General features: G+C 42.5%; 1 pseudogene; it reads right to left on the bottom strand.

Annotated features, from left to right (window-relative positions):
* Positions 1–5,171: 5,171 nt before the first annotated feature.
* Positions 5,172–6,031, bottom strand: LOC105543972 (annotated as a pseudogene).
* Positions 6,032–11,477: the final 5,446 nt, after the last annotated feature.

The raw sequence follows: 11,477 nt of genomic DNA, 5'->3' as shown, positions 1-11,477 counted from the left end.
TCAAGTCTCTGCCACTCCTTCCAGGGCTGAGGAGTGCTCTGCATTTGAAAAGGCAGGTGTGTGACACCCTGGATGACATCCCTGTGTGAGCTCATCTTCCAGGAATGAAAAGGAGGTGTTCTTTCCCTTCAGGCAGGTGAGCCTTTTGCCCCCTACGCTTGCTTCTATTGCACGCTCAGGTGGCTCTTTCACTGTGGACACTACAATTAGTGAAGTCTGTTTCGTGCCTGTCACTCCAGGAACGGGCTTTAGACAGTCTTTCATGCCCCCTTTGCTTCATTCAGGGTTTTCATAAATAATCTTTCTTCTCGCTTACCCTTTCTTTTCACCTACAACATCTGAAACCATGTAGAGCGTTGCCTGCATACAGCTCAGTATCCTGCATGGTCCCCTGTTTAGTTAAAGTGGTTATAGTTTTAGCTAATTTATTAGTAAGTAGTTGTAATTTACTGAGGTGTTGGTGTGCATCAGGCCTTACGCGACGTGCTTTGTTGGAGAAAGCTCCTGGAAGCGTCCCCACAGACTGCTCTTTGAGATATTTTTGTCAGCCCTGTTTTACAGAGGAGGAAACCAAAGCTGAGGAAGTGACACACTCAAGGTCATTGAGCTAGAACGTGGTTGCATCTGAATCTATGCCAGCTTAGGAAACCTCCGTTGTTAAGCCCTCTGCCATGCAGAATTGTTGCCCCACCCCCACTGTAGGTTCACTGTGGGTCCCAGTAAGAACAAGGTTATTCAGCTTCTCAGGAGGACAAGGAGAAATTGGAGAGCCTCCAGGGAAGGCCCTGGAAAGTGATTAAGAGGATAGGAGTAAGGCTGGTGAGAAAGATTAGAGGAATAAGAGAAATTTAATCTGGAGAAATAAATCCTAGGGGCGATATTAATGGCATTCTACTGATGTCTTCATGAAAATCAATGGAAATATTTTTAAAAACAGGAGCCAGTCTACTAGTCTTATTACACGATAGAAAAGGAATGACTTGACTATAATTTATTTAATTAGTTTAGCAAATACATAGTATATAGCCACCATAGCCAGACTACAGAGTGAACAAGACAGGTAGGGACCCTCCTCTGGCAGAACTTACATTTTGGTGGCAGGAGTGGAAGAAGGAGGGAACAGACGTACACAAGATAAATGAGGAAAGGTTATTCAAATGGGATCATTCCAGTCAGTGATATGTGCTGTGACAACACCAGGGCAGGAAGACGGGCAAGCCAGTAACTGTAGGAGGGCTTCTCCCAGAAGGGGGCCTTTGAATGGAGACCTTAAAGCCATGTGAAGCTCTAGGGGCAGAGGGACCTTGAAGTAGGAACAAGTTTGGCAAATACAAGAAACAGAAAGCAGAAGGATGAGGCTGGGTGGTAATCTGGTGGGAGATCAAGCCAGAGCCTCACCATGAAGAGCCATAGAAAGCCACCGGGCAGAGTAGCTCTCCAGCTCTGGGGGCAGGGAGAATCCACTGATGGGCTGTAGGAGATCAGAGGGAGAGGTGTCTGTGTGACAGATGCTGTGGCAGCATGGATGGGGGTGCCTGGGCCTTTGGATCTGTCTTGTGTCATTAGCACAGTGGGGAAATCGAGGTGGATTAGATGTTGGGGTGGGCAGAGGTAAGAGTAAAAACACTCAAGGATGACCATCAGGTTTTTGAAAAGAAGAATCAACTATTTTGTTGTCATTTTACTAGAGAAGGTTTTAAGAATACCTTCCTTGAGGGTTATTAAGCTAATACTCCCAAGCCGTCAATTTATGTGACATTTGGGTCCCTGCATGTTTTCTTAGGGAGAGGATCCAACCTCTCTTCTGTTTCTTGGAAGGGAAAACCTCCCCCACACCACCTCCCAGCAACAGAAAGGTTGAGTTTGACCTAGACCAAACTCTCCCCACTCCACCTCATTTTGCAAGAGAGGAAATTGAGGCTGTGACAGTAGGTTGCAGAAAGTCACACCACATCTTGTTCTTGGCAGAGTCCTAGGTCTCCTGACTCCCCAGCCAGGGCTGTCTCTGCTGTATGAGCTGTCTCACGGTGCAGGGAGGCAGAGCGTTGAACAGACATTGATTCCATCCCTCCTAGCCTGCATGAAAACAAGGACTCTTTCTATTTAGAGGTCAGTTCTCTGAGTTAGTGGCCTCAGCTCTCAGTGCCTTGTCTGCCTAATAGAAATGTAAGCAGGTCTGTTACTAAGAAAGGTCCCCAGTATTTGAGTGCTTATGAAATGCAAGTAAGATCCAGGTGTGACTGGAACTGAAATGAGGCAGGAGTGAGGTATGTGTGCTGATCTATTTTGGGGTGCAAATCATCAAGGTTTAGGGCCCGTGGGAGGGTGGCGAGCTCCTCCAGGAAGTGTTCCCTTAACTGTTTTCTCAGTAAGCCCTGAATTATAGCCTATCAGACAGGATCCTGAACAGAAATCTCTGTCATCCCCGTAATACCACGACGTACCTTTTAAAAGCAGGAGTCAGTTGTAGAGTAACTAACCCAAAGTGGAATGAATATGTTTCTTTCTCAGTTTTCACTTTCCACACTTCAGGCACACTTTTGTGGTTCGGTCTCTGAAGGCCAGCAAAAGGAAACAGAAGGAAATAAAGGCACGCCTTTTAAAAAGCTGGTATTATGAAGAGGAAACCATAATGTTCCCAAAAGTGTGGATAGACACAATGCAGACCTCCTCTAAGAAACATCCAAACGAAATTTAAGAAACTTTATAATGACCTTTTGTGTAGCCTGGCAAGCAAATGCAAAATATGATGAATGTGTTACGATTATAATGCCCCCTGCCCAGAAGCTTAATTCAATGTGGAGGGAATTCAGACAGTGTCTGTGGCCATGTTCCTTGAGGAATCACTGAATGCCTCAAGACCTGAGGTCAATTTTTGTGATATAGCATACTTTTAGACAAAGCTAAACTGATAGAATTCCCAAGATAGAGAAATGCCTTCTCAACCAAACTTACTTTTCAGATGTACTTTTCTGGGGTTGAAGCAGGTGGTTTGTCTCAAAGAGGCCTCTGTTTAAAGGAACGTTTGATCTTTGGGAAATGCTATCACTGGCAGCCTTGAATCACATTATCAAGTTGGTTGGCTGATTGAGAGCTTGGCAAAGATCAGAGGGAATGAGCCATGCAACAAAGTTAAGTTTTGATGAGTTAAGGAAGGGAAGGACCATCCTGAGTTTGGGGAGCTGTCTAGGGTGGGGGAGCCTCTGCTGTGCACAGCCCTGGGGTGGCTGTTGGTGTTGGAAACAAAGCTAGTCTCCTGGTCTGGTCCTACTGAGACTGGTCAAGGCCTTGACTTTGCAAACAGCTTGGTTTCCTTAGAAAGGACCTGGAAACATGGAGTCAGACAGTTTGTTTAATGCTTTAGTCATGGTGTGCACTTTTGGCCTGAGGAGTGAGAGTCAGGGTCTGTTCAAACGGCGAGTTGAGGTCTCCTGCTAGATGGTAGTCTACCAGGCACAGGCTCGCAAAGGATCTAGAATTTGGTCACCTCCAAGAATGGAGCCACTTCCTCCTACGAAGAAGTGATTATTCTTGTTTAAGACCTGGAGAGAAGCTAGTATATCTCCATTTTCAGCTTAGCTAGCCACGTTCTAGCAGGAACCGTGATAATTGAATCAGCAAAGTACATTCTGGGAGTAAAATGTTTACTATACAAAGGTTAATTCACCTCTACAAAGAGATACTTCCTCACCCTCAGAGCTTCTACAGATTTCTGTGGAAGTATTTTTGGGTTTAGTGCCCTGATGATAAAAAAGTTGGGAAAAAGATATTATACTCTTGGGCCCAAGAGTAACTATCAGTCACTCCTGGAGAATGCTAGGAATCACTGGTGTTACTGTAGGAAATAAGAAGAAGAGAGTAGGAATTGAATGCTTGTGGAATATTGTGGTTGAGCCGATGAGTAAATTGAGGCTCAGAGAGCTTAACTCTTTGTTCAGTCTAGAAGGAGATAGAACTAGGATTTGAATTCAGGGCTATCTGGCTATAAAACCCACCACATTTCTACTATCTCATTCTTGATAAGAGCAAGATTCTGTAAGTTGGTAGTTGGAAGGCGTTTCTGGCATCTGCAGAGAGGGAATGCCTCTTTATTCCTTTTCGAGACATTTAGTTAAATCCATGTGCTTTACATCAGTGTCTAGTGATCTGGGAAAGGCCCTTTTTTTCTTACTTTTCCATCTGTTCAATTAGAGAGTGGAACCAGATCACCTCTCAGGACGCTGCTGGCCCTGACTCAATGTTTGACCAGAGTAGAGCCAGTGGGCAGTTCTGGCTGTGTATTTGAAATGGATTGTGTTTGCCTTTGTATCAAAGATAAGCCAGGTGGCCACAAATCTGTTTCCTCTTCCTAGGCACGTGGCTAAATTGTATTTCCCAGCCCCCTTGCATCTGTGTGGGCCACGTGACTAAGTTCTCACCAGTGAATGCAAGGGCAGATTGCTGGGTCATTTCAAGGCCAAGGCAGCTGAGAGCAGTTATGCTTCATCCAGTTCACTTTGCCCCTTCGACAACAACCTTGGAGACTATGTGATGTGGGTAGCAGCATGCCCAAGATGGAAGAGGCTTGGTTTCCTGAGTCAGTGCTGGTGGAGAGCTGCCAAGGGAGCTGCCCAACCAGAACATCTCTGCATTTGACTTTGCACGAGTGAAAAATACAACTGATTGTTGAGCCACGCCATGGATATGTGGGATTGCTTGTTATGGCAGCTAATGTTAAGGGCCCTAATACAGGCATCCAGTGTCCATTCCCTCATTCCCTTTTCTGAAAGAAACAGCGTCATTTTCAGTCCATCTGCTCCAGAGGATTTACAGTCGTCTCTCAGTATCCATAGGGGATTTGTTCCAGGACCCCCACAAATGCCAAAATCCGTGGGTGCTCAAGTCCCTGATATAACCTGGTGTAGTATTTGCACATAACCTACGCACATCCTTCCATATACTTTAAATCATTTCTAGATTATTTATAATACCTAACACAATGCCTACACATCACTTCATGTGTGTGGATTCATCCTAGTACTTGTTGCGCGGCAAATTCAAGTTTTGCTTTCCAAACCTTTGTGGAATATATATTTTTTTATACTGTATGAAGTTTATTGATACGTTACTCTTGGTGGCAGACTCCTCCCTGAACGTTTGTTGACCCAAACAGTGTCATTTCCGGATGAGTTTTAAGTTTCTGCTTTGCGAACTTTGTGAGCAGGAGTCACATTTATCTCCCAAGCAATACTATAACTTCCAAAGGGAGCACAGTTGTCACCAGATCCTGAACTTTTTAAAGCTACACTTTCTACTGAGAGAGCAACAGAAGGAAAACAAGGCTCTCTGGCCTGGGGACATCTTGTCCACTTGTAGCAAGACGAGCATTCTGGGGACTTAAGCTATGTTTCTGGAATTTCTTATCTGCAGGAACAGCAATGGGCACTTATGCTACAGCATAACTCTTCAAGACTTCTGACTTTGGAACAACAGCATGTCCAGGAAGAGGTTTCCATTCCTGTGCTTTCTGAGCATTTGAACCTACTAAGATAAAAGGTGGGGCACTGGTCTTACTATCTTCAATCATCTTGTAAGTTGGAGAAGTGACTTTTGTTGGATGCTGCAGAAACTGTGGATCCTTAGGATTAGATAGACAGAGAGTTGCTTGGGGAAAAGGCCCAGGTGCAGGTGGCAGTGATGGGTGATTTTGTTGATTCTTATCAGTTAGACAATAAGGGGTCCACATGTTAAAATATGGTGGTGGTTGTCCTGCTTCACTTGCTGCCATTGCTAATATCTGAGAAGCAAACTGAGCTGTGTCAGCTGGGACATAGGCAAACTCTGGTGAAACAGCTGTTGGAGATGGTTATGAGGGTGGGGTAGTAGTCTTAGGGGTGGCTGGTTTGGAAGAAGGAACACAAACTGCTTCAGTTTTCTCAGTGCCTAGCTCAGCATAAATTGATGGAAACTGGGTGGTTTTGTCACTATATCCTCTTCCAGTTGCATTGTCCTTGTCTTTGTCTGTAGATTTTTCCATGTGTGTGGGTACTTTAGATTCTGTTCCCTCTGACCACTTCATCCAGAGAAGTATTCCCTTCTCTATACCTAATAAGTTCTTTAAAATAAACTGCTGCAAACTGGGTCATGTTTGATGGGTTGGTTTTGAGAATGGCTCTGCTAATTTCCCTGAGCAGAGTCTTGAGGTTACAGGGTACGGCAAGTCTGGGCTTTGAAGAAATTATTTTGGCATGAAGAAATTATTTTGGCAGGATGTCTGTAACTCAGCTTCTTTCCAGCTGTGCTCTTAAGAACTTCCTTGTTGCCCCCTTGCTGGAATATTTTTTAAACAAATATTTTAGATCTGCGGTTGATTGAATCCATGTATGCAGAACCACGGATATGGAGGGCTGACTGTGTGAATACTATGAGCCTGGCCAGTCAGAGCATTGCATGTCCCCCACCCTTAGCCACAGAGATTGGCTTAGCAATGGGCGTTAGAGCCAAGCAGAGCCTTTGGGGAAGGTTCTGTTCGACTGGCTTTGAAGCTGTGATGAGAATGCAGCTGCTGAGCACCACCACATGAAGAGAGCCTGCCTGAGAGTGGCCACAGAAGAGAACAGACAAGAGACAGAAAGTGAGAATGGGAGAATCAGCTGGCACTGTAGAAACCCCTAGGTTCAATCACACTGGAAGCCAGATCTACCTCAGATATTTCGGTCACCAGAGCAAATAAATTCTCTGTTACTTTTGATTAAGTCATTTTGGGTTGTTTTTTTTCTTTTGTCACTTGTTGCCGAAAGTGTATTAACTTACATAGGCAGTAAAGATGAGGAAGGGTTGAATAAAAATAAAACAAAAATAGCTGCAGGTTCAATGGCATGCTCAGTATCATGAGCTCCTTTTGGAGTCAATTTTCTAGTTTTTACAAGTCATCAATTTTTGTCCACCAAATTTCAGAATGAGTGAATGAATAAAGGCCTGAAGGCCAGTGCCATGAGGAGAGTGAGCTGTGCTTCAGCCAAAGTACAAGAGTAGTTGGTGAAAGGTCTCTGGGGTACAACATCACCTGATCTAGAGTTACATGTTATTTTTCTGTATAATATTTGAAAACATGATGTATTAGAATAAATTATTATAACTCTAACTTACATAATGAGTATGTATCACAGTACAGGATGTACAAATAAATACAATACTCATAAAGCACTTGATGGATTTCTTTGACAATCAGCAGTGGTCTAGCTTGAATTCTTCCAGAACACTGAGGCTCAATTATCATTGCAGGAACCATTGTGCTACTATAGGTAGGCTCAGTTTGGAAGCTTTAGTAATTGTAAGAGAAGAAAAGCAATCTTCATAAAGCAGAAAATAGTATGTGCATTTCCATATTGAGTTTTCAGTATTGAGTTTTCCTTGGTACATACAAATTGGCATCCTTCTTTACTGAGCCAAATTCAGAATGAATGATTGAATGAATAAATGAATGAATAACAAAGTAACGTGATTTACAACTGAAAACTGAATTCTAGTTGGTTGAACAATAAGAGAGTAATAGCCCATAAAGTTGAGAAGTCCAGAAGACCAGCAGTCAGATCCAGATAGTGAGATGAGGTCCTCCAAGACCCTCAGATTTTCTTCATGGAGCAGGCTTCACACAGTCCTGGCAGACCAGCTTATCTTTAGCAGCAGCAAGATGGCTGCAGAATTCCAGGCTGTAACATCAATGCAGTACATTCTCCAGGTTTAGAGAGAGGGTCTTCTTGCACTAGTTTTTGCAGAGGATGAGAAATCTTTCCTTGCTGGAAGGATTCAATGATGCCCCCTCATCCCCTCGTGTGTCACTGGCCGATCCCTAGAGCCAGAGGGTCAGGAGATACTGGTTGGCTAAAGCTGATCAGGGCCTACACATTGTTGGGGGTTTCAACCTCACCTAAATCACATGGTTAGGTAGGGAGGAGGGATGGTTTCCCAAAGGAAATATAGGGAGATTGTTCCCAGGAAGAGGGTGAATCAATGATGGGCAGCAGATAACAGATGTGTTCTACAAACAGGAAGTGTATTTGCTGCAGTAACCTTGAATATATTTCCATAGCACCTCTTTGAAGAGCCATTTGCTTCATTTTGATACATTGAATGGTCTCTAAGGGTCATAGAAAATCTGCAGTAAATGTTACTGAAAGGAAGAAAGGTAAAGAAAGAAAGACTGTTAGTAAAAGTAACCCTAGTTTCACTAGTAGGTTCTCATATTTCAGTGGTTTAACACAACAGAAGTTTAATTCTGTTCTCCTCTCACATGGTGGTCTGTCAGGTTTTTCACACTCTGATTCTGAGACTCGAGTTTCTTCTGTCTTGTGCCTTAGCCAAAGGCCCCATAATATTTCACTTTCCAGGCCATAGATGGGGAAAAAGAGGGGAACATAACTTTTAGGAGGTTTTGGGAGGCCATATGTAGAACTGATAAACATCACTTCTGCTTACCTTCTATTGGGCAGAACTCAGTCACAGGGTTACTTGTGACTTAACTGCCAAGGAATCTGGGAAATGCAGTCCAGCTGAGTGTTCAGGATTAAAAAAAAAAAACAAAAAAAAAAAAACAAAAAAAAACTATGAGAAAGGAACATAATCAGCCAGGCGCGGTGGCTCCTGCCTGTAATCCCAGCACTTTGGGAGGCTGAGGCGGGCAGATCACCTGATGTTGGAAGTTCAAGACCAGCCTGGCTAACATGGTCAAACCCTGTCTCTGTTAAAAATACAAAATTAGCTGGGCATGGTGGCACACGCTTATAATCCCAGCTACTCAGGAGGCTGAGGCAGGAGAATCACTTGAACCTGGGAGGCTGAAGTTGCAGTGAGCAGGGATTGAGCAACCGCACAGAGTGAGACTCTGTCTCAAAAAATAAAATAAAATAAAATAAAATAAAATAAAATAAATACATAAAATGAAATTTAAAAAGAAAAAGAAAGGAACACAATTAAAGAAATTCCATTCCCCTGATGCATTTGCTGGCAAAGAAAATGTTTTTCTAAATCAAAATGTATTACTAAGACAATAGGTGAGAATAGCTGCAGATTACATTGCACAAGTGGGTTAACACTATTTAAAACTTACAAAAAGGTCAGGTACAGTGGCTCATGCCTGTAATCCCAGCACTTTGGGAAGCCAAGGCAGGTGTATCACTTGAGGCCAGGAGTTCGAGTCCAGCCTGGCCAATATGGTGAAACCCCGTCTCTACTAAAAAAACAAAAATTAGCCGGGCGTGGTGGCGCAAACCTATAATCCCAGAGCTGCAGTGAGCTGAGATTACTCCACTGCACTCCATCCTGGGTTCTGTCTCAAAAACAAACAAAATACTTAAAAGAAATCTGTATGGAACTGACAGACATACACAAATGGCAATCTCACATAGTTTGACTTAATAACAATTTGACATAAAATCTAGGAAATGGTGAAGCTGAAAACATATTGGGAACATCTCCTATTGAATTTCTGGGATCTTTATTTTGAAAAAACTTTCTGAGGTCTAATTTACATATGAGAAAATGCTGGCATTTTAGGTGTAGAGTTTGATAGGTTTTAGCAATCTTACTCAAGTTTTGATAGGGAAAATGTACAGGGAAGTAGGTCTATACTACCACTATACAAAAGGGATTGTTGAAGGAATGCCTGAAAAAGTCTCTAAAACAATTTCTCTTTCTTTGCGCTAATTAACAGTGAAAAAAGAATTTTGTCCAAGTCAGATTATTGCTTCAGTTTGCTTAACCAGGACAGATGTGACTTCAGCCTATGAATAGAATGAATATACATAACGGGTTTCTGATAAACCACATTTGCAGTGGTCAAGAGTTTGGGCTTTGGCATCATATTGATCTGGGTTGGGTTCTTTCTCTGTTACTTGGGCATTCTGAGGTTCAGTTTTCTCTTCCGCAAATTGGGATTGATAGCATGCTAGCACTTGACAGGGTTCATATAAAGATTAAAAGAGATAGTACATGAAAACAGTACAATGACTAGCTCATAGTAAGTGTTCAATACACATTAGCTGCTTTTATTATTATCACCCATTAGAAAAATACCCATTCTTTGAGAAACTCTGGTTTTGTACAGTATATGCCACTGAACGGCTCCTGAAGACATCATGCTCAGCTTGACTTCTTTATCTTTTTTTATTCACCATCCCATTATTTTCTATAAGGTATTTTGAATTCCCTGTGGAAGCAAGAACCATAGTAACAAGCTTTCAGCATCATTTTGCTTTTGAGATAATCATTAATGGAATTATTTTGATACTTTTTTTTTAAAACAAGACAGCCTTGAGCTGTAACTACAAATGCCTTTTCAAAATCCCCTGATTTATTTTTCTGTTCATCCGAACTCTTGTATCTTCATTTTCATATGTTCTTGATGAATGGATAATGTTGTCTTTAGATGTTCTCAACCATCCTGGGCACATTAAAACCCACCCAATGGCCCTCATCAAGTGGAAAAGAAGAAGGGGAAATCCGAGCAAAAAGATATTGCAGACTCGTCTTCCTGAGACACGTGCACCTGCTAAGGGAGGCGTATTAAGGAAATCTACAAAGTCAGCCTCTGATTATCAAGGTTCTTCCTTAAGGAGAAAAGGAAAAAAGCAAAAGCAAAATAACACATTTACTTCAAAGAACTCCTGTCTGATTGAGCGAAGGAAAAGTAGCCTCATTGCTTTGATCCTTTCACTGAGCAAAACAACATGAAAAGCGAAAACAAGGCTCAAGATATGGGCTTTTGTTGAGCGCATCATTAGGAGTGTTTATTGGCTGCTGCAAACACACATCCCAGCTCTGGAGCATGCAGTAAGGTTTGCTCAGTGACAGCATGAGAGCAAGCCTCAGTAGCTTCCCCAGGGAAGGCAGGGCCATTGATTCTGGGTCTCACTCCTTTTCCAAGAGAGGGAGGAGGGACCTTAAGTTTCAAACCTCCTTGGCTCCTGGTGAGTTCAGGCTTAAGAAATACTCTTGGATTTTTATTTAAGGCCTTGGTTTGTTTACCCTTGATAAACACTGTCTGATTCTTTTCTTCCCTTTGAAGAGAAAAGCTCTTGAATAAGCTGATGAAAAAGGCTTTTTGCATATGAGCTTCTTCAAAACAATGCTGTAATAAGTGCAAACAAATCAGGATCAGATGAATTACATTTCCTCTTTAAAATACAGAGTTTAATGGATTTAAGGTGATGGGGAAGTGTTTTTGTGACAGTGCTCTACAAATCCAGAATCCTGGGAGGCAGTCAGTACACTAAGAGTATGGACTGAATTTGCCTTCCTATATTTCAGGACAGTATTTCTCAATTGGTGTGTGTGGCCTCAGTCCTTCAGAGGTGACCTGTCACATTTTGGGGAATGCATAAACTTAATTTGTTTTACAGTGAGGAAATTCCCAACACAGCACTGAGCAGACAGAATGTGATGTTGAGTGGCACTGTCACCGTCTGCTACAAGGAGGTAAAAGGCGTAATTTAATAGTA

The sequence above is a fragment of the Mandrillus leucophaeus genome, unplaced genomic scaffold, assembly GCF_000951045.1.
Source record: "Mandrillus leucophaeus isolate KB7577 unplaced genomic scaffold, Mleu.le_1.0 Scaffold296, whole genome shotgun sequence".
Taxonomy (NCBI): domain Eukaryota; kingdom Metazoa; phylum Chordata; class Mammalia; order Primates; family Cercopithecidae; genus Mandrillus; species Mandrillus leucophaeus.
This window is presented reverse-complemented; position numbering and strand designations above follow the sequence as displayed.